Source organism: Schistocerca americana, chromosome 1 (assembly GCF_021461395.2).
Source record: "Schistocerca americana isolate TAMUIC-IGC-003095 chromosome 1, iqSchAmer2.1, whole genome shotgun sequence".
NCBI classification, from domain to species: Eukaryota; Metazoa; Arthropoda; class Insecta; order Orthoptera; family Acrididae; genus Schistocerca; species Schistocerca americana.
Window position 1 is genome coordinate 1020345380 of NC_060119.1, and position 20940 is coordinate 1020366319.

Sequence of the window (20940 nt, forward strand, 5' to 3'; positions counted from 1 at the left end):
AGGTAAGTGGGCGTGGTCTAGCTTGCACATGGTAGCAGACAGAAAACTAGTCAAAGATAAGATGTAACTATCGATAATAGTCCGTCATAGATAAAAATAACTTATCGATTCTGTAACACAACTGTCCATATCTCGCTTAATTTCCAGGCCTCTTCTTTTATATCAAAATTATCTTCATGTTTATTAATTTCAATAGCCTCCCTACACAGTCGTGGATAATGGTTCGTGGTAGCACTTAGAACTGTAGTTACAGAAAACTTAACTACATGGTCACCTGACTGAAGTGCATGTTCCGCAACGGCCGATTTATCTATTTTTCCCAGTCGGCAAAGACTTTTATGTTCCTTTACCCTCGTATTCACACTTCTTTTCTTAGTATCAATATAGACATTGCCACAAGTACACGGAATTTTATACACACCGCTAGATGATAATGGTGGCCTTCTATCTTTAACAGAACGAAGTACTTGTCCTATTTTTCTGGTAGGTTTCGATACCGGTTTCACTTTACGTTTCAGCAATAATTTTCCGATTCGAACTGCAACCTTACTAATGAAAGGTAAAGACACCGTGTTCTTCCATTGCTGTGTACCATCTTTGTCCTTTGGCCTGTTGTAATTAGGTCTTAAAACTCCATTAATTTCTTTGTTTGAGTACCCATTCTTTTCGAAGGCCTGTGTCAGATGATTCAGTTCCATATCCAGATGTCCCGGCGTACAAATCCGTTTTGCCCTGTTCACTAAACTTTTGACTACACTTCTTTTTTGTTGTGGGTGATGATTGGAGTTCTTATGTAAGTATCTATCAGTGTGTGTGCTCTTCCGAACGACTTTATGTTTTAAACTGCCATCGGTCTGTCTCATGGAGGGAAGAGGGTTACAGTTGGAAGGAAGGATTGAGAGACATTGGAAGTTTATTTGGGAGAGGAGGTGGAGGGGTGTGGAGATGGAGAGAGGGTAGGACACATCAGTAGAGGCACTGCAACAGGTGGGCAGCGGAAAGGAAAGTGGACACCAAGGGGTAAAGGTGATTGAAACGGAGTGCATGGTGTTCAAGGATTTGAGGATCAATAGAATTTAGAAGGTGTGGAGATCCAGGCAACACTGGCATAACAAAGGATGGGATGGATCGAGGATTTGTAGGTATGAAGAATGATGGATGGATGCAATTACCATGTCCAATGGGACAGAGGTTTCAGGAGGTGGAGTCTGTTGTCAGCTATGTGTGGGATGGTAAGGAGGTGGCAGTCCAGGTGAGGTGAGGGTCAAGGGTGAGGCCAGGGTATTTTAAGATAGGAGTAAGTTGGATAGGATGGTCATAGACATCAAGGTAGAAATCACAGAACCGGAAGGAGGGGGTGATATATCCTATAGTGATTGCCTAGGTTTTGAAGGCAATGATTCAAAGGAACACCAAGTGGTAAACTGGCTTAGATGGGTTTGAATGGTTCAAATGGCTCTGAGCACTATGGGACTTAACATCTATGGTCATCAGTCCCCTAGAACTTAGGACTACTTAAACCTAACTAACCTAAGGACAGCACACAACACCCAGCCATCACGAGGCAGAGAAAATCCCTGACCTCGCCGGGAATCGAACCCGGGAACCCGGGCGTGGGAAGCGAGAACGCTACCGCACGACCACGAGATGCGGGCTGGGTTTGAATGGATCGTTGGACCGTTGAAGGGTAGGATAGAGGTCAAGGGACACAGTGCCATCTGAATAATGAAGGAGATGGGCAGGTGAGGGTGGTTTGGGCATATCGGTAGTGTACAGGGGATATTGGAAAGCACAGAACCCTGGGACACACCTGCAGTAGGGCAAAAGGTACAATAATTGGCATAATGAATGGTGACATAATAAGGTCAGTGGGTGAGAAAGGAAGTAATGAAGGAGATGAAGTTCATAAGAATGGCATAGGTCTGGAATTTTAAAAGAAACCCAGAATGCATAGGCATTCTGGAGTTCAAGATGTAAGGGTGTGGGGGTTTGGTTTTTGCCTATTCTAGAATTGAAAACAACTGTGTGACGTGTAATGACAAGTTTAATGTCGCATTATTTCTCACAAAATTACAGCTTTCACACAGTTTTCAACTTGACAACATAAAAACAGCGCAATGGATAATGCATCTTGCCAACATCAAAAAGTGAAATAAGTTTATACACAACAATGTTAAATATTAACTCTCTGAAAGCACATTAATCCTAAACACAATATTATGAGAGTTTAATTGGAAGTTTCTTTACATTAATCCTAAGCACAATAATATGAAAGTTGAATTGGACGTTTCTTTACAAAATTGCTCCTACACGTAGGTTATGATGTTGGTCAGTACTACGAAAATCGTCCGATTCCGGTTCTAAGTTCGGTACTATTTAGGATGATAATCAAGTCTACAGTGGATGGTTAGTCAAGTGACAAATTTGAGCGCAGGACTGCCAAAGCTGCACGAGTTTACAGTGGACGCAAGTTGGTGAACCAATAAAGTTTATGCCTCTGGACGTGGTATTTACCTTAAGCTGCGACATGCTGCTGTCTGCAAGGCCGCTCTCTCCCACTGAAATTCCTACAAAACTAATCTGTCCTTTGCTGAACTTTCCAGCAGAAACTTTCCCTATGTTTCTTGCTATGCAAGAAAACATGTACTCAGCCCAGTCTTGGTTGGAGCAGCATGCATATTATAGTGCCCTCTCAGTTCTCGCAAGAACAATTAACAAATTTGGCTGGTTCGTTTTTTCACAGTTGGAGCTAAAGGTTGGTACAGCTAATTTCAGCTGGAGTGCAGCCACTGTGAACTCAGTGTCCACACCAATTTCTTCTCTGTGTCGTATAGAACGTTAAGCGCTCCATTCTGCACTTGACGCCAGATCAGAAAAGAGTTCCCTGAAAAATTTATCTCTTGTCCTACTCATGGCAGAACTGCCTCCCTCCATTTCGGTTCATTTTTCACGTCACGGCTTTTTTATACCAATAGGAGCGTTCCTCTCATTTTGTAGAAACACCCTCTACCAATTGCAATGTCCCTTCTATCAAACTGCGTCGAAACTTCAGTATTTTTTTCCTTCCTAGTGCGTTTCTGCCAATCGGACGTTTTGTGCCCGTTCTAGATGCCTAATGTACATGGACCTTTCTGTGTGTTGCACTCGCTGGACGAAAATGCGTCACTCTTTTGTTTGTATCCCATTGGAATTCCAAAACTCAGGTTTCTAAAGCTTCCTCTCTGCCTTTGTACCGATGCCTTACTACAGGCGGTCCTCCAGCTTGAATCACCTGGCCCAGGGTCGCTGTCCTCCTTCCTGCCACCCCTTTAAGTGGTTTCCTTCGTAACTCCCGCAGCGCGGCTTCACTACTCCATTGTGGAGCTTGCTTTTCAAAACTAAAAACGATTCGACTCACGTTCCTTGTTCTACCTTCGCTCAAAGACATGCATTGTATGGGAATAGTGTGTTAATTACTGTCAATTGACTGTCATCCCTTTTTGCATTACGTATTGACAGGCAAATGTTCTCTTAACTGTCGATTTACGTTAGGTGTCATCTTCACCTTCTGATTGTCATTTATAAATGTCTCATGTAAGGTGCGAATCTGACCATTTATTCTGCCACCTTACAAAGAGAAACAAAAGTAGGGGAATTACAGGAGCTAAGCTGGAGGGAGAAGTATGTGTAAGATAAGGAGCTGGGCATCAGTGTAGAAGAAGGGCTAGAAACCACTCTGGGTAAGAGGGAGGAAGTGGTGTCGAGCTAGGTGGTGATGGATACGTAGGTAGAGGATAGACTCAAAGACCTTACTGAACATGGAGGTGAGGATATGGGTTATAGGAGGAGGTGTCACAAGGAGGGTTGGTGGGTTAAAGGAACAACAGGATGCAGGAGATCTTCCACAGATTGGGTAAAAGCCCTTGGAGAGGATGGTGTTGAAGAGGGTAGAAAGGACAGTGAGGAAGCACCGAGGGCATTCCTAAAGGTGGCAGTAGGTTATGCAATCCTGACCAGGAGCAGTGCTGCATTTGGAGCGGAGGAAGAGTTTAATGTCTTGTGCTGTGATAAGAGTATTCCAAGTACCAGAAGCCAGGAGCAATGGGTGGGACACTGGTATCAGTGCAGTCAAGGACATTGCAGAAGAGGATGTAATCAAAGTGAGAGTCATCAGGTATGGAGAAGATTTTGGAGATGTGGAAACCAAAATGGTTAACTCTACTGAGGTTGTGAAGGAGAGGTGGTTATCATATAGGAGTGGGTAATCTGGATGTTTCCCTACTCTCGCAGTAACTCTGAACTGCGCTTGGAGGTGTGAGGCTGTTGCACCAGAGTAAATGATTAAGTGGATAGTGCTTGTTTGTTGGAAGCTCTGTGATAGTGTTAGAATTGTATTATTGAGATAAATCCCAATTGAAAAGCTGGTGATGTATTTATCGTGAAACACTATGCTGTCAACGAAGACTCTGACACCATTATGCGGTCGCATATCCAGCGAAACGACCATTGGAATATGATAAGAGAGATTAGGACTTGCACAGGGACAAATTTATAGACGATCATTCGATATCTGTGAATTACAGATGTATCATATTCTCTTTGTGCAGTCCTGGTGTTGTATAATGCAGCAGTAAGGCTTCCTTGGCCTAAGAAAACCTATATCTGTTGTAGCGAACATAGGGTATAAACAGAGGCATACAGATATTTTTAGTCGATCATTACGTATGTGACTGGAAAAGGAACGAAAAAACTGATAATACTGCTACGACATAATACACACCATGCGGTGGTTCATGGAATATGTATTTAGATGTAAGCTCCTTTCTATAACAGGGATGTGGCACCAGTAAGCTATAGCGATCTGCAGAGGACTGAGGGTTGGTGGGCGTTGGAGCTGAACGTAGATAACTTTAACTATTGAATCTAAAATAGCCGAAGAGACCTGCTACTGTTCTATTACGTCTTAGATTACGAATCACTAGAAGCAGTACCAGTCGTAAAAACTATCTGGATGGGAGCATCAACATGGAGGTGAATTTCTCCCTGCATGTTACCGTGCTATTTTTTCGTTGAGATAGATTTGTTCACAGCCAGTGACGGGTAGAGGGCTAGACAGCCTTCTAACTAATGGAACAGTGCTGTCACAACGAGATGGGATTTATAGAGAACTAGCCGGGGTCTGTGAGTTGACGGGGGACAGCTCTTACTCGTAGAAATCTCATGGTTTCAAATCCTGTGTGTCAGAGGTTGGAAGACTCGTGACAATATGGCGAGTGAGCGATCCTCTGATGAAAGGAGAGTTGAGAGATCAGCTCTATACCGCATCGTCTAAGTGTTGTGAGCAATCATGTTACAGCCTCTCACATACGTCATGCAAAGTGACCGCAATGAGCAAATGAGAGGCTAATACGAACGTTTTTACTGAGAGACAGTCAGCAGCAGAAGTTTCGTCTTTTGTTTTCTCGATAAATAAGAGGAAACATTCTTCCGTGAGTTTCGTGCGCCTATAAATGGATGAACTGAGACGTTATTAGGTAGATTAAATTTACATCTATATCTGGATGCGTACTTCACAAGCCATTGTACGATGCATAGCGAATTGTACCATGAACCAATGCCAGACATTTCCTTTCCCACTCGAGAATAGAGCGAGGGGAGAAAGGACTATATATGCCTCCATGTGTGCGCTAATTTCTCGTATCTTATCTTTGTGGTCCTTTTGCGAAATGTATTTTGACGGCATTAGAATCCTTCTGCAGTCCGTTCTCTAAATTTTGTCAATAGTTTTCCTCGAAACAAACACTTTCCCTCCAGGGATTCCCATTTGTGTTACCTGGCCGATGTAATCCGACTGCAGGAAAAAATTTGTCACCATGCAAAAGACGATCACGATCAAATTAATTAATAACTCAATCAATTTTATTTCCATGACGTGCAGCCGGGTGAGAGCGAGAGTGCCACAGATATGATTCGCGAGCTAGAGCGGTAATCAGCCATTTATTCGTTGTGGTGAGATCTTTTAACGAAATTTCTATCTTCCACCTACATAGGGGGAGATAACCATCTTAATGAAATCACGTTCATTACCGAATTTATAGACTGATAAGTAGTATTAACGTGATGTTTACAACTCCTGTCTGCTGCAATTGGGCTACCTTAAGAGACTTTGTGGCTGATGAGGCATTTGACTACCTTAAGAGAGTTCGAAAGTGAGAATATATACTGTCATCATAAACTAAAGGCTATGCCTTGTCGATTTAGCCACGTGCCTCTCTCCATTGTCATCCTCTTCAATTCTTCATACGATTTTATTCCCAAATCTTCTTTGATGTTATTAAAATACGTTGCTCTTGGCCTGCCCCTTGGTTTTTTCCCTAAAACTTTTCCTTCAAATACATTCTTTAGGAACTGGTTGTGTCTCATTACGTGCCCCATCATTTTTTATTTTCTTCTACCTATATAATTTAGCAGCGTTCCGTTCTCATTCATTTCTCTTAAGACCTATTCATTACTTTTTCTGTCTACCCAACTTGTTTTCGCGATTCTTCTCCATATCCACATATCCATTGCTTCCAGTCTCTTTTTCTCTGCCTTTCCCAGAGTCCACGCTTCACATCCGTATGTTAAGAAACTCTAGACAAAAGTTTTGGTAAACTTTTTCCGACTTTCTAGGCTTATATGATTGTCTGTTAGTAAATTCCTTTTATTTTGAAAAGCTTGCTTTGCCAAGGCTATTCTTCTCTTTATATCTGTGATATATTTATTGTCGTCAGTGATTGTGCTCCCCAAATAATAAAAGTTCTTAGCCTGCTCTAGAACATTATCTTCTAGTTTAATATTAACGTTACCATTTTCTTTTGTCTTCCCTACTAGTTCTTTAGCAGCTACCTCTTCGGTTTCTTTGAATCCTTCCCATCCTTCCCTGTTACCTATCAGGTTATCGGTCAGTTCTTTCATGTGACCTTTCCTGAGACAAAGGTAAATCGTCTTCTTAGTACTCTGTCATGAGCCAAAAAGGGTTTCATATTTTAGTCCTATGATGAAGGACATAACAGATATTAAGCTGATAAGAACAGACGTTTTTAGCTGATGAAAGAATACACATAGGAAATACAACCCATGCCATAGTGTTGTACAGGCTATTCACACTGAATATCAGCGAGTAACGATACTTCAACTGTGTGAAAACGTGTGTTTGAACTGATTTCTTGTCCTCCAAAATAACGCATCTACATTTCGTGTGAGAAATTCGAGGTTATGGAAAACAACATCCCTTTATGGATTGGATAAAGCACATTTTTCACTCTGCGGAGCCTACGCCAGTGGTGGAATTGCAATTAGAACTCTTATGTCCAAGCTGCCCCTGCTTGTCTCGCAGTGGGCTAGGATTCAGCGACGCCGGTGCTTGGCCAGCGGCATGAGTGGTCACCAGGACCTTGCAGACCGGAAGGAGCTGCGTAGTCCGTGTCCTACGTAAGCATCAGAAGCGACCGACCGCGAGCAACGTCGGGAAGCGCGACGCTCCAACGATAAGCAGCAGCATCGCGCGCAAAGCTCGGGTGTCCTGTGCGAGAGCGACAATCTCGCGCTACAAGATGGCTGCTTAGAGCCGACCAGCTGTTTCTACAGAAAGACGCCCTAAACTGTAGAATACTGTAGCTGGAGAGTAAGGCTACAAAATTACTTTGCTTAGGAAAATAAAGCGAAACGACATGTTCTGCATAAAATTTACAACAGGAAGAAGCTTCATGGAGACTTTCATAATTTATATCATCAACTACGAAGATCACCAGACAATTCTTCGAATACACGTGAATGAGTAGTGGAGCATTCGACTATATCATCAATAACTTAATGACGAATGCGTTTAACGTGATCAAGAACTTTTAACAGTCGATAAATGTAGAAGAATGGCTGCCTTCTCTAACTACAAAGAATAAGCACTCATAAACAAGAGTGAGCAGTGGTATATCGATAGCGTTCGAGATTTCTGAATCTTCTGGGTGATCAAAAAGTCAGTTAAATTTGAAAACTGAATAAATCACGGAATAATGTAGATAGAGAGGTACAAACTGACACACATGCTTGGAATGACATGGGGATTTATTAGAACCAAAAAAACGCAAACTTTCAAAAAATGTCCGACGGATGGACATCTCATCAGAATAGCAATAATTAGCATAAAAAAGTAAGACAAAGCAAAGATGATGTTCTTTACAGGAAATGCTCAATATGTCCACCATCATTCCTCAACAATAGCTGTACTCGAGGAGTAATGTGAACAGCACTGTAAAGCATGTCCGGAGTTATGGTGAGGCATTGGCGCCGGATATTGTCTTTCAGCATCCCTAGAGACGTCGGTCGATCACGATACACTTGCGATTTCAGGTAACCCCAAAGCCAATAATCGCACGGACTGAGGTCTGGGTACCTGGCAGGCCAAGCATGACGAAAGTGGTGGCTGAGCACATGATCATCACCAAACGACGCGCGCAAGAGATCTTTCACGCATCTAGCAATATGGGGTGGTTTTTTTTGTTCTAATAAACCCCATGTCATTCCAAGCATGTGTGTCAATTTTTACCTCTCTATCTACGTTATTCCATGGTTTATTAAGTTTTCAAATTTATACTGACTTTTTGATCACCCGGTACAATTCTGCATACTAAGCTGCACGTATACTGTTTACACTGCATCGCTAAGTGTAATTTTAAGGTCTTGCCAAAGTACTTGTTCTTTAGGTGCATACACACGTATACCAGTACATCACGCACCTTACATTCCTAATAAATAACAATGAAAAACCATGAAATTTTACAGATATTTGATGTTGCGAAAGCAATTGATCAGTAGCCAGTGTTAAGGCCAAGCTTTTCAGTTAATCTAAGTAGTCTCTAAAAGTAAAGGTTGCAAAATTTTTGAGAAGAAAATCAAACGTTTTGTGAAATAATTTGTCTAAAGGTATGAAATAAAAAATATTAGGCAAACGTTTGATGCACCTCATTTTCTGTTCATGATTTCTAGCATCCTTGAAAAGCACGTAGAAGGTTCCTCTGGTCTATTTATTTCTTTTGCACAAACCATTTCACAAAATATTTGACCGATTTCTTTCAAGTTTTACTCAGAAAACATGATCTTGCTGAGACCTCATTTGCCTTCCTAATGTCTTCTGTTCTCGAAAATCCTAACTTTGGTACTTGATTCGAAGGAAGCCCTTTTGACAATTTTGAACAGATGAACTTTTTCACACTCGATTTATATAGCTTGGCAGCAGCTTTTCGTGAAATATTTCAATTTTTCCTTAATTAATTAATTACGTTTTCTTTAATTACTCTGATTACTTTCAAACAGTTAAATATTTTCATGCAAAACTACACCTCGCCTATGAAAATTCGGACAAAACCTCATGTGTAATTTGTAGGGAGTCTTGTTTTCTCACCGAGCGAGGTGGCTCAGTGGTTAGACGCTGGACTCGCATTCGGGAGGACGACGGTTCAATCCCGCGTCCGGCCATCCTGATTTAGGTTTTCCGAGATTTCCCTAAATCGCTCCAGACAAATGCCGGGATGGTTCCTTTCAAAGGGGCACGGCCGAATTCCTTCCCTGTCCTTCCCTAATCCGATGAGACCGATGACCTCGGTGTCTGGTCTCCTTCCCCCAACAAACCAACCAATCTTGTTTTCTCTCTGCTCACGCATTTACAAAAACGTATCGAGTGTAAATCATACGATAAAATAGTCCTTTCTGGGTGCTGTCATTTCCAAAAAACGTCCTTTCGGTATCTTGCACCGTTTATGAGATACGGTTTTTGCGACCACTTGAACCCCGAAGCGCGGGAAAGGATTTGGACGCGCCGCGAGCGACCCGTTCGCGGAGATAACAACCAATATCTCAAGAATGAAAAGAGATATCATTCCGGACGAAACTTTAAATACGATTTAGACATATTGGTTACATTTCACACACAATAGTGTATGGCCTTAAATGAACTACACAGAAGGTCACGCAATGTGATTTTACCTCTGTGTGCAGCCATGTACTCAGTTTCGTGCAGCACAGTAACTATGACGAATAGCGAAAATTAATTCACACCTTTATCGAGCAAAGATATGAAGCTACAACATGGGGAAGAATCAACTTTTTTCAACGAATAGTTTTTTTTTCTTAATCGGATGATAAGTATTTCATAACAGTAGTCGCGTCCGCTCCACTGCTTTGCCGAGAACACACATGGCTGTCGCTCTCACGTTTGAATTCAAACTCCGCTAGTTGTAGCAGAGAACAGGCAGAGCCACGGATGTCGCCCACGTAGGATACTTCCGCAACCATACCTGCGGCAGTGTTTCGTCGTCTGAAGTCGTCGCTCGCTGTCGGTCGCTTCCGTCGCTTGTGCAGGACACGGCCGTAGCCTATTGTAACCGGCAGGTACAAATAAAAGCTCCGGCTGGTCGGTTCCTCATGTACACAATACACTCAGTAGATGGTGCTGGACTAGAAAAGAAGTAACTGGTCAGCTTTTCGTCTTGAGATGCCGTGTTCAAGTAAGATAGTGAACACTACTTTCATAACAAATGTCGTAAGATATATTTCCCACATTTCTGTTAGCGTCGTTTAAGCACTCACGAATGACTGTGGTACTTACCATGTTTAAAGAAGAACAAAAAGAAAAAAATAAAGAAGAAGAAAATAGTGACACTTAACATACGACAACTTAGAGGAAATACTCCTACATACAGGTTACTATTGGTTCTCAAAGCCATTATTTGAGCGTTCGAATCGACAGGCGTGCTTATACAGTTAGTTTGGACACACAGTGCCGTTTATAGTTCTTTAAATCAGAATAGCATTCCGATATACAGTAAGTCCTGACACTACACCGGTTCCTTATTGTCTTTTTGTGTTTGTAGTGCTAACTACAAAAAGATACAAGCTTTTTTTAGTCACCTAGCGACATAGCACAGAAGTGTGGTACAGGTTTAAAATCGTCGCCTCGATTTCAAAAGGTTTTCACGGGTAGGCGGGTGCGGGTAGTAATTTGGCAGACGGCATGCATATGTATGATGTCAGGCTCAATTTAAAGATATCTGTATTCGTGAAGGCGCAATTTCGCTAAAGCCGTTCCAAGCGGAGGCGACGCGAGTCCGCCTGCGACGTGGGCGGTACTAAACATGTAAATTCCCGGCAGTTTCCTCTCCTTGTGTCCGAAACTGATGGCTGATGCTGTGCGATAGCTGCCTAGCCCTCTAAGCCCAGCCTGAAAGCGACAGATCTTACCGTGCGCTACGCTCGGACATGTGTTGTTCCCATCCACATCTATAATCCACACACAACCCAGCTGATGGTGCGGGACGAAGATTCTTTCCTCTGTCCCTTATTATTCTTGATCCATTCGAGAATGCGCTGAGGAGAAATAGCATCAGTACGTCTATATTAGTTCGGCTTGCTCTGTTATCTCCTGCTCAGGGCATTTCTAAAAATGTACGTGGGAAGTATTATGTTGCCTCACCCTTCTTTTAACGTACACAATAAACCTCGCAGTTATGAACAAAGCCTGTGTTGAAGTAAACATATTTCTGTTGCTCTCGCGCCTGTCTTTTTAAATCCTACCTAGTTAAAACCAACAGACCTAAAGACAGTTCTCAAGAATCGGTGGAACCGGGTTTTGTAAGATACATCCTTCGTGCTTGGATTGCTTTTCTTTAAGATTCCCTCTGAACTGACGCTCGTAGACATTTTGAGATTTTCTCTGTGCCCAAATAATACCTGCGAACAATACGTTTCATTTCTTATATTGCATGGGGGCTTAATTAAAATATGAATGCACATACTTTTTATTTTTTTTTTTAGTAGCTGTATGTCCGATTACGAAGTCTCGTAAACGGTTGGCCCTGATTAGTATTAGTACGCAATCTGACTGCATAGAATAACAACAAAGAATGAGAGAAAACTTCCGTTAACACAATTAATTAATTAAGTCCCCAGCAACTATAAAACCTACGAAACAACAAAACACAAGTGTAGCTGTTCTGTGTGTGGAAGTGTGATTCAACGTACACATCTGGCACGGTTCTTCCTCAATAAGACCAGATATTTTAAACACCATTTATACTGAAGTAATTAAAAAAAACGGAAATACTATAATTGCACATAGAAACCAGAAATACAGTCTAATACTAGAACACGAGCCAGATGCTTTGTTGACTGAACCTGTAACCAATAGGCATTATTGTTTAAGACATTGAAATAATACAAAAAAAAGGAATTTTTTTACCTTCATATATATTGACGAAAAGCACACTCTGATCATTACAGCATTCCCAATCCAACAATATCTGGTGTCTAGCCCATCAAAACAATATTACAACATCTGAACAAGCACTCTCCATGGGAACCTCTCAACAACGCCTCACCACTGCTACATCTCAATAAGCACTGCCTATTGCTACTTCTCAATAAGCACTGCCTACTACGACTTCTCGACAAGAACTGCCAGTGGAGGCGTCTGACTAATACTCTTTGGCGCAATCTCTGGCGCTGTGGCTCAGTGTAGCCACCTTTCAATATTTAGTGTGAGCTGGCAGTTAATGTATCGACCGTCGATCCCCTACTGATCGTCATGCTTTTCGTATCCATGTTCTGCTATTGAGGCTTTCCTCTATTCTACTTTATGCATGTATGCCACTTGTTATTTGTTTTATTTAGCGGCAAGCCACAAAGAAATCCAATTTCGTGACAAAATCGATTAAAGAGGGAATATTATCGTTACAATTTCCAGTTAAACAGCCATGAAATCATATTAACATTAATACAATTGTTGGAGCACACATAGGCACTGTAATTCAGCTTACATGAAGAATAATCCAAGCTCCATACACTGATACACAGAAACTCGAGTCGTCAATTAGCCACTCACTAGAGAAAGAGCACAGCACTCTCATACTTTTCGTGAGCAACTGGGTAAAATTCTCATATATGGACAGAAAAAAACAATATACTTCGTCTTAGTGCAAAATTATTTATTGTTCCCTGATGCCACCAATGAACCACAGCAGGGGGTTTGGTTAGAGCATTTCTTAGCACTCTGTTAAAAATCAAGGTTATATGTAGCCATTTAAGAAAGGAAAGAACAGTGAGAATGCCAATTTTAATTGGTTAATGCCAGACTAAAGTCGAATTCCACAGACCTCCCACGAATGAATTCTGGTCCACGATTATGATGTGGCAGAGTTCATCCACATTTGTCTTATAAACCTCCCACACCAGCTGCAACCGGAAAGTGTCTTGACGAGGAGAGGAGAGCAAAACACTCACTCATTTGAGAACCTTTTACAGGAATTAGGTTATGAATGTGTATCGGAGAGAGATCACTGTATGGAGTGGTCTGGAGAAGATTCACCTCGGATCCGAGGATATGGTGACAGGATGAATCACAACCCCAGAGCCTCATGAAGTCAGGATGATACATGGCGACGTGGAAACCGGGCCATAATTTGTGGAGTTCGTGCGCCTACAATAAAGATAAACAACACTTCAATGGACGTGCATCACACACATACAATGGACTGCGTGCACATAGAATGGAAGTATGGTCAATAGACCCATACAACAATGAAAATCGCGAAAGATAGAATTAATGTACATGTAACTGTCTGAAGGCGAAACAGAGAGTCGGGGGTGTGAGATGGTGGAGAAAGAGTTTGTTGCATATACACTGAAAAGCGAAACAAATTAGTATACCTGCCTAATATCAAGTTGGGCCCCCGTGAGCACGCAGAAGTGCCACAACACGACGTGGCATGGACTCGACTACTGTCTGAAGTACTGCTGGGTGGAATTGACACCATGAATCCTGCAGGGATGTCCATAAATCCGTAAGCTTACGACGGCGTGGAGATTTGTTCCGAACAGCACGTTGCAAGACGTCCCAGATATGCTCAATAATGTTCATGTCTGGGGATTTTGGTGGCCAGCGGAAGTGTTTAAACTCAGAAGAGTATTCCTGGAGCCACTCTGTAGCAGTTCTGAAAGTGTGGAGTGTCGCATTGTTCTGCTGGAGCTGCTGACGTCCGTCGGAATGCACAATGGACATGAATGGATGCAAGTGATCAGACAGGGTGCTTACGTACGTGTCACCTGTGAGAGTCGTATCTAGATGTATCAGGGTCCCCATATTACTCAAACTGCACACGCCCCACACTATAAAGAGCCTCCACCAGTTTGAATAGTCCCCTGCTGACATGTAGCTTCCATTCGCTCGATACAATCTGTTGATGGCCCAGAATTTAAATCTACAGAAATTTGCGAAAGGGTTGCACTTTCGTAACGTTGAACGATTCTCTTCAGTCGTCGTTGGTCCCTTTCTTGCAGGATTTCCTTCCAGCTGCAGTGATGTCGGAGATTTGATGTTTTATCGGATTCCTGATGTACACTCGTGAAATGGTCGTACGGAAAATCCCCAGTTCATAGCCACGTCGGAGATGGTGTGTCCCATCATTGGTGCGCCGACTACAACACCACGTTCAAACTCACTTAAATTTTGATAACCTGCCATTGTAGCAGCAGTAACCGATCTAACAACTGCGCTAGACCCTTGTCGTATTATACAAGCGCAGATCTCTGTATTTCAATACGCATGCCTATATCAGTTTCTTTGGCGCTTCGGTGTAGATTTCGATAATGTTAGAAACAGCTGGAAGGGAGTGAGGCAGTAGACTCCGCTGTGTGTCCCACAGTGAATATAAGAACAAGCAATGTTATAATTCAACGAATCCTTGACTCCGGCAATCAGATCTTCACGTTGAAAGAATATGTGTTTAAAGACTGTGGATGGCATGAACGTTACCATCTAACATGGTTGCAGAAAACGGATGTTCGTGGGACAGTCCACGGCAAAACTGTGGATGTCGGCCAACAGTCTACTTGAGGTCATTTGCCAATCGTCTCGTTGGAGGCGAATTTCTTATGTGCCAGTAAGGTCTGCTGAGCGCAGCATCATTCCTTTCTTCCGGGTTGCTGGACACAGGATCTCTCCTCGCGACACATCACTTAAGCATTTACGAAAGTTAAGCTAGAGTCGCCCTTTGGAACAAACATTGTTATTTGCGTTGATATTCATTGAAAGGCTCTCTACAGTTTGCTCCAAAATCTTCACAAGCTGCCAGCCAAGTGCTAGTTCCGATTCTTCTAACAAAATTTGTCAGACATGTATTGCACTCATCGAATTTTAATCTGGAACAAAGTGTCATAAAGACAACGTTTTCCCCAGCTGTAAAAATCCACTTTTGTATTTGATCACACACTCGAGGACAAAGTATTAGTTTTCCTCTTAAAAGAGGACAATAGTCGGTTTAGTGCGCTGTAGTTAGTGTGGAACTGGTACCAGTGTCCTGTGATCCTCCACCTCTGACCTACACTGTCTGTCAAATATATCGGGACGCTGCTACGTAATGTTCAGTTGACCACCAGATATCACGATAGACGGACCCTCCAGTATAAGAAGAAGCGGGGAATATTGCGTTGTCAGTAGATAAGCAGTAACAATGGAATGGGTGGGTCAGGAGAGCTCAGTGAATTCGAATAGTAATTGGCTGTCACCTGATGAACAAATGTATTAGCGACTTTTCAACCCTTCTAAGGCTGCCTCACTGTTTGTGATGTGATTGTGGAGGATCAACCACAGCTTCACAACACCAAGCAGACTTCATGTAACGACGGACAGACGCAGTCGAACTTTGCGGACGATGGATGTAAAAAATCCCATGAAATCAGAGGAGAGAATCACACGTGAGTTACAAAGGGCTACCAGCAGTCCAACTAGTACCACGACTGTACTTGACGTGGTATGAAGAGAGACGCCACAGGACAGTGGATAGCTGGAAATGAGTGATTTGGAGCGATGAAACGTGCTGTATCGAGCGGCAGTCCTCTGGAAAGATTTTGACAGTAGAATGTCTGGAGAATGCCACCTGCATTCATATGCAGTGCCAACAATGAAGTCCGGAGGAGATGTAGTGTAACGTAAGGGGGTGATTCTCGCTGTGTTCTGTTTGCTAAAAACTTTTCAATCCAGCCACAAAGCTGGTCTGATATTCCGTAGGCTCTTACTTTGTTTATCAGGCGACATTGCGGAACTGCATCGAACGCCTTCCGGAAGTCAAGAAAAATAGCATCTACCTGGGAGCCTGTATCTAATATTTTCTGGGTCTCATGAACAAATAAAGCGAGTTGGGTCTCACACGATCGCTGTTTCCGGAATCCATGTCGATTCCTACAGAGTAGATTCTGGGTTTCCAAAAACGACATGATACTCGAGCAAAAAACATGTTCTAAAATTCTACAACATATCGACGTCGGAGATATAGGTCTATAGTTTTGCACATTTGCTCGACGACCCTTCTTAAAGACTGGGACTACCTGTGCTCTTTTCCAATCATTTGGAACCTTCCGTTCCTCTAGAGACTTGCGGTACACGTCTGTTAGAAGGGGGGCAAGTTCTTTCGCGTACTCTGTGTAGAATCGAATTGGTATCCCGTCAGGTCCAGTGGACTTTCCTCTGTTGAGTGATTCCAGTTGCTTTTCTATTCCTTGGACACTTATTTCGATGTCAGCCATTTTTTCGTTTGTGCGAGGATTTAGAGAAGGAACTGCAGTGCGGTCTTCCTCTGTGAAACAGCTTTGGAAAAAGGTGTTTAGTATTTCAGCTTTACGCGTGTCATCCTCTGTTTCAATGCCATCATCATCCCGGAGTGTCTGGATATGCTGTTTCGTGCCACTTACTGATTTAACGTAAGACCAGAACTTCCTAGGATTTTCTGTCAAGTCGGTACATAGAATTTTACTTTCGAATTCACTGAACGCTTCACGCATAGCCCTCCTTACGCTAACTTTGACATCGTTTAGCTTCTGTTTGTCTGAGTGGTTTTGGCTGCGTTTAAACTTGCAATGAAGCTCTCTTTGCATTCGCAGTAGTTTCCTAACTTTGTTGTTGTACCACAGTGGGTTTTTCCCGTCCCTCACAGTTTTACTCGGCACGTACCTGTCTAAAACGCGTTTTGCGATTGCCTTGAACTTTTTCCATAAACACTCAACATCGTCAGTGTCAGAACAGAAATTTTCGTTTTGATCTGTTAGGTAGTCTGAAATCTGCCTTCTATTACTCTTGCTAAACAGATAAACCTTCCTCCCTTTTTTTAAATTTCCTACTAACTTCCATATACAGGGATGCTGCAACGGCCTTATGATCACTGATTCCCTGTTCTGTACATACAGAGTCGAAAAGTTCTGGTCTGTTTGTTATCAGTAGGTCTAAGATGTTATCTCCACGAGTCGGTTCTCTGTTTAATTGCTCGAGGTAATTTTCGGATAGTGCACTCAGTATAATGTCACTCGATGCTCTGTCCCTACCACCCGTCCTAAACATCTGAGTGTCCCAGTCTATATCTGGTAAATTGAAATCTCCACCTAAGACTATAACATGCTGAGAAAATTTACGTGAAATGTATTCCAAATTTTCTCTCAATTGTTCTGCCACTAATGCCGCTGAGTCGGGAGGTCGGTAAAAGGAGCCAATTATTAACCTAGCTCGGTTGTTGAGTGTAACCTCCACCCATAATAATTCACAGAAACTATCCACTTCTATTTCACTACAGGATAAACTACTACTAACAGCGACGAACACTCCACCACCGGCTGCATGCAATCTATCCTTTCTAAACACCCTTATTTTTCTCTGGCTTCAACCAGCTTTCTGTACCTATAACGATTTCGGCTTCGGTGCTTTCTATCAGCGCTTGAAGTTCCGGTACTTTACCAACGCAGCTTCGACAGTTTACAATTACAATACCGATTGCTGCTTGGTCCCCGCATGTCCTGACTTTGCCTTGAACCCATTGAGGCTGTTGTCCTTTCTGTACTTGCCCAAGGCCATCTAACCTAAAAAAACCGCCCAGCCCACGCCACACAACCCCTGCTACCCGTGTAGCCGCTTGTTGCGAGTAGTGGACTCCTGACCTATCCAGCGGAACCCGAAACCCCACCACCCTATGGCGCAAGTCGAGGAATCTGCAGCCCACACGGTCGCAGAACCGTCTCAGCCTCTGATTCAGACCCTCCACTCGGCTCTGTACCAAAGGTCCGCAGTCAGTCCTGCCGACGATGCTGCAGATGGTGAGCTCTGCTTTCATCCCACTAGCGAGACTGGCAGTCGTCACCAAATCAGATAGCCGCCGGAAGCCAGAGAGGATTTCCTCGGATCCATAGCGACACACATCATTGGTGCCGACATGAGCGACTACCTGCAGATGGGTGCACCCTGTACCCTTCATGGCATCCGTAAGGACCCTTTCCACATCTGGAATGACTCCCCCCGGTATGCACATTGAGTGCACATTGGTTTTCTTCCCCTCTCTAGCTGCCATATCCTTAAGGGGCCCCATTACGCGCCTGACGTTGGAGCTCCCAACTACCAGTAAGCCCACCCTCTGCGACCACCCGGATCTTGCAGACTGAGGGGCAACCTCTGGAACAGGACAAGCAGCCATGTCAGGCCGAAGATCAGTATCAGCCTGAGACAGAGCCTGAAACCGGTTCGACAGACAAACTGGAGAGGCCTTCCGTTCAGCCCTCCGGAATGTCTTTCGCCCCCTGCCACACCTTGACACGACCTCCCACTCTACCACAGGCGAGGGATCAGCCTCAATGCGGGCAGTATCCCGGGCAACCACAGTCGTAGTCCGATCGGGGGATGCGTGGGACGAGCTGGCCGTCCCCGACAAACCCCCATCCGGAACCCCACAGTGATGATCATTGGCAACAGCCTCAAGCTGTGTGACCGAAGCCAACACTGCCTGAAGCTGGGAGCGAAGGGATGCCAACTCAGCCTGCATCCGAACACAGCAGTTGCAGTCCCTATCCATGCTAAAAACTGTTGTGCAAAGAACGTCTGAACTAATCTACAGAGAGCGCAAACAAATCGACACAAAATTTAACCGGTTATTAAAAGACAAGATTGTCTAGTAAATGCAGTAATGCTGCTACTTGCGCACTACTGACACACTGCTCGGCGGCGGAAAGAGACTACGCGATTTTACACTATTCAGGTACTAAACCTCGATGCTACAACTCTCAAATACTATAATACGCCCGAAATTTATGAATTAAACAATGCAAGTACCAAAAACACGCAAAGAAATTAAGAATTAAGTATGTAACAAATGAGTGAGCTAGGAGTATACGACTTGCTGCTGCAGCTGCTTATCCAACGACGGCAGGGAGCACACTGTGTTCTGTGTACGGTTCCTTTGAAAGGGCGCGGTGGACTTCTCTCATCGTCCTTCCTTAATCAGATTGGACCGATGACTTCGCTGGTTGGACCCAACACCCAAATTAAATACGCAACCAACTGCTAACGGTACACGAATAGTTAGGAAACGATGACCGTTTCCGTCAGAATGACAAAGTTCCCTTTTATCAAGCGCGTCTGTGAGGTAATGGGTTACTGCACCGTAGTCGAGCCTGCCGCGCTAAACTCTTACCCTCGTAAGAAGGCTGTTTAGGTTTTTATGATGGTAACGCCACGTAGCGCTCTGGATGAGAATCACTGAGTGTGCTGTGTGCAGTCGGTGGCTGGTTGGACTCATTGTCGGAATATTCGCTATTGTAGTGTTGGGCGGTTGGGTGTGAACAGCACGTAGCGTTGGACATTTGGAAGTGAGCCGCCAGCAGTGGTGGATGTGGAGAGAGAGATGCCAGAGTTTTGATGGGTTACTGTAAGCAGACGATCTGGACTTGTGTTAGTCAGAAAAAGGAAATTTAAAGATGGATGTCATGAATTGACATATATATATATATATATATATATATATATATATATATATATATATATATGATGTCCTTTGAACACTATGAAGGTAAATACACTGTTTGTTCTCTATCAAAAGCTTTCGTTTGCTAACTATGCCTATCCGTAGTTAGTGTCTTCAGTAGTTAGAATGTTTTATTTATCTGGCAGTACTGGCGCTAGCTGTATTGCAGTGGTTCGAGTAACGAAGATTTTTGTGAGGTAAGCGATTCATGAAAGGTATAGGTTATTGTTAGCCAGGGCCATTCTTTTGTAGGTATTATTGAAAGTGTGATTGCGTTGCGCTAAAAATATTGTGTGTCAGTTTAGTGATAATCAGAATAAGTAAAGAGAAAACTGTTTAAGTACCTTGACTTTTGCTCAGCTGTTTGAAAGTCAAATAACACAGAAGTTTACCAGCACAGTCATTCATAATTTTTCATAGGGGATGTTTCACCCTGACAAGACTGCATTAAATTCTCTGTGGACAAGATGGATCAAGCTGACTCTTTTATTTAATTTATTTCCGTGGATGCTATTTTAATCTCCTTTATCCTGTATTCCATCAGCGAGTGTCGCTTGCTCGGTCTGCGGACAATAACATCCCTGAAATTTACTAGCTTCCCAGATTCCTCACGTGAACCAAATGGAACGCTTTGGGATGAGCTACATTGTCGACTTCTCTCCATACCCCAGCATCCAACATCACTACCTCCTCTGATTTCGGCTGTTGAAGAGGAATGGAGTGCCATTCCCCCAAAGACATTCAAGACACCTCATTGAAAGCGTCCCCAACAGAGTTCAAGCTGTCACAGAGGCTTTGGTTTTGCTTTACATGGAGCTGAACGGAGAGCACGCATATTATCAACGTCAATTAATAGATGTCCGGATACTTTTGATCAGACAGATTCTGGCAGTGAAGTGGCGTGTTTTTGCAAGTCGGTTGTATGGTATCAGCCCCGCGAAACGGGTCGACGTGGCATGTCAAGACGGAAGGTCTTATGCTCGTCACTGATTGGCAGTCGTTTTATGGCTGCAGACTGCGTTTATGTGTATATTCTGGACAGTTTTACTGTATTCGATGTCACAGACCCTCCTCTGATTTTATCAGATTATTTTTCTCC